The following is a 3,128-nucleotide window of genomic DNA, read 5'->3' as shown; positions in this document are numbered from 1 at the left end:
AACAAAAGACCTACCGGAAGGTCTGGAGGAGCCTGCTCCTGTGCTCTAAGGACTAATGATAAGAGGTCCTGGGTAATGCCCACTTTAATACATGATGGGGAAACAATGGGCAACGGCTCCTCGGTGGTCTCCTGGATTGGAGCAAAACTCCGCGAGAGCGCATCAGCCTTGATGTTTTTTGACCCAGGGCGATATGTTATCAAAAAATTAAAGCGAGCAAAAAACAAAGCCCATCGTGCCTGCCTGGCATTGAGACGCTTCGCTGACTCTAAATATGCCAGATTCTTATGGTCAGTGAGAATTGAGACCACAAACTTAGCCCCCTCAAGCCAGTGTCTCCACTCCTCGAGTGCATCCTTAATAGCCAACAATTCCCGGTTACCCACGTCATAATTCATCTCGGCAGGCGAAAATTTACGGGAAAAGTAAGCACAGGGATGAAGGCGATTATCAGACACTCCCATCTGAGAAAGCACTGCCCCAATACCCATCTCAGAGGCATCCACCTCCACCACAAAAGGACGCTCTGGATCTGGGTGTCGCAGCACCTTGGCCGAAACAAATGCCCTTTTGAGACGGGCAAAAGCCGCTTTAGCCTCACAAGACCAGTGAGCAACATCCGCACCTTTCTTAGTGAGTGCCACCAAGGGCCCCACTATAGACGAAAATCCAGCGATAAATCGTCTATAAAAATTCGCAAAGCCCAGGAAACGCTGAAGCGCCTTCAAACTAGTGGGCTGCACCCAATCCAGGACTGCCTGTACCTTGGAACCCTCCATTTGGAAACCTTCTGGGGAGATAATATATCCTAGAAATGCGATTTGCTGAACTTCAAATTCGCACTTCTCCAGCTTCGCCCCAAGCCTGTGGTCTCTGAGTTTCTGGAGGACTAAGCGTACATGCTTCCGATGTTCCTCCAGGGAATGGGAGAAGATTAGGATGTCATCTAAGTATACAACTAAGAATCTATCCAAATATTCCCTGAGCACATCATTCATGAAATCCTGGAAGACTGCCGGGGCATTACAGAGCCCAAAAGGCATCACCAAATATTCATAATGCCCTGAGTGGGTATTAAAGGCAGTCTTCCATTCATCCCCCTCTCTTATTCGGATTAGATTGTACGCACCGCGTAGGTCAATCTTAGAAAAAATGGTGGCAGTACGAAGCTGGTCAAACAAGACCGAAATGAGAGGCAGTGGGTATGAGTTTTTAATCGTGATACGGTTCAATTCCCTGAAGTCGATGCAGGGTCGCAACGAACCGTCCTTTTTACCCACGAAGAAGAACCCCGACCCAACTGGAGACTGTGAAGGTCTGATAAATCCCTTAGCCAAGTTCTCCTGAATGTACTCTGCCATAGCCTGAGTCTCAGGACGTGACAGGGAGTACAACCTGCTCTTGGGAAGCTTAGCATTTGGCAACAAATCAATGGCACAGTCATAGGGGCGATGGGGAGGTAGTACCTCTGCAACTTTTTTGGAGAACACGTCCGCAAAATCTGCATAACACCCTGGCAATCCTGGCAAACTTAGCTGCGAGAGCCTGACTGGAAGGCTCAAGCAACTCCTGAAACAATCAGTACCCCAACTAAGAATCTCCCCAGAGACCCAGTCAAATTGAGGATTGTGGACCCTTAACCAGGGTAACCCCAACACCAATGGGGCAAAAGTACAGACAGTCACATAAAAGGACAATTTTTCAGAGTGTGTGGCTCCAATAAACAAAGAAATCTGGCTAGTGCAAGAGGTAATTTTACCTTGGGATAATGGTTCCCCGTTTAACCCACAAATCTCAATTTCCGATGCCAAGGGTACTAAGGGAACAGAGTGTTTCAGGGCGAATTGGCGGTCCATAAAAACCCCGTCGGCCCCACTGTCCACAAAGGCCTCAGTCTTGACAGTTTGACCGAGGATCTTCAAGGTCACCGGAATGATAAAAGTCTTCTTGGGAAATTCTGACTTCTGGCCTGACAGGATATTTCCCATCACCCTCAGGCCCTGAAGTTTTCCGGCTTTTCTGGGCATGATACTACCACATGACCTTTATTTCCACAGTACAAACACAACCCCTGCTGTCTCCTCCGCGTCTTCTCACGCGAGGAGAGGCGGGTAGCCCCAATCTGCATAGGCTCCTCAGAAAATTCCTCAGAGTCTGAGGTTCCCTTGGGAAGGAAGGAAATCTCAGTCTCCCTTTCAAGCCTACGCTCTCTCAGCCGTCTATCCACCCGGATGGATAACTGCATGAGCTGATCCAAGCTATCAGGCAAGGGATATTGTACCAGTTGGTCCTTTATCTGGTTAGAAAGACCTCTTCGGTACTGGTGTCTCAGGGCTGGGTCATTCCACTGGGTATCATGGGCCAACCTCCGAAACTCCGTACAGTAATCCTCAACTGGCCTTCGCCCTTGCTTAAGGATCGAAATCTGAGCCTCGGCTGAGGCCGTCTTGTCAGGGTCATCATACAACATGCCCAGTGCTATAAAAAAAGCATCAACACTTTTAAGCGACGGACAGTCAGGCTGCAACCCATATGCCCAGACCTGTGGGTCTCCTTGTAGCAAGGAAATCACTATGCCCACCCGCTGAATCTCCGACCCAGAAGACTGAGGCCTAAGCCGGAAGTATAGCTTGCAGCTCTCCTTGAAACAAAAGAACTGCGAGCGATCTCCAGAAAAACGATCCGGGAGATTTACTTTCGGCTCCTTAACCCCTGCAGGTGCTGCTGCTGCGGGAGCTCCGCCAGCAGCCTGGGAGGTGTGCATTTTAATGGACAAATCATTAAATTGTCGAGTCAGAACCTGCACCTGATCGACCACCTGTTGCAACGTATTTTGAGGGGTATGCTCCATATTCCCACAAAATTTCAACAGGAGTATTGGGCTGCTGAATATGTTATGCACACCAGTGCCTGCAGGAAAGTACTGGTGTCAGAACTGTTATGCACTCCAGTGTCTGCAGGAATGTACTGGTGTTTGAGCTGTTATGCAAAACAGATGGACTCACAGACAAACTGGGGGATATGACATAACGTACACAGAAGGTGATAGGGTAACAAAATACACACAAAGTGAACAGAGAAGCCCAGAGGCTAAGGAACTGGGTATCTCCCTTGTATTAGAACTGCTC

Source organism: Pseudophryne corroboree, chromosome 5 (genome assembly GCF_028390025.1).
Source record: "Pseudophryne corroboree isolate aPseCor3 chromosome 5, aPseCor3.hap2, whole genome shotgun sequence".
In the NCBI taxonomy this organism is placed as follows: Eukaryota; Metazoa; Chordata; class Amphibia; order Anura; family Myobatrachidae; genus Pseudophryne; species Pseudophryne corroboree.
Note: the sequence above shows the minus strand (reverse complement) of the source record.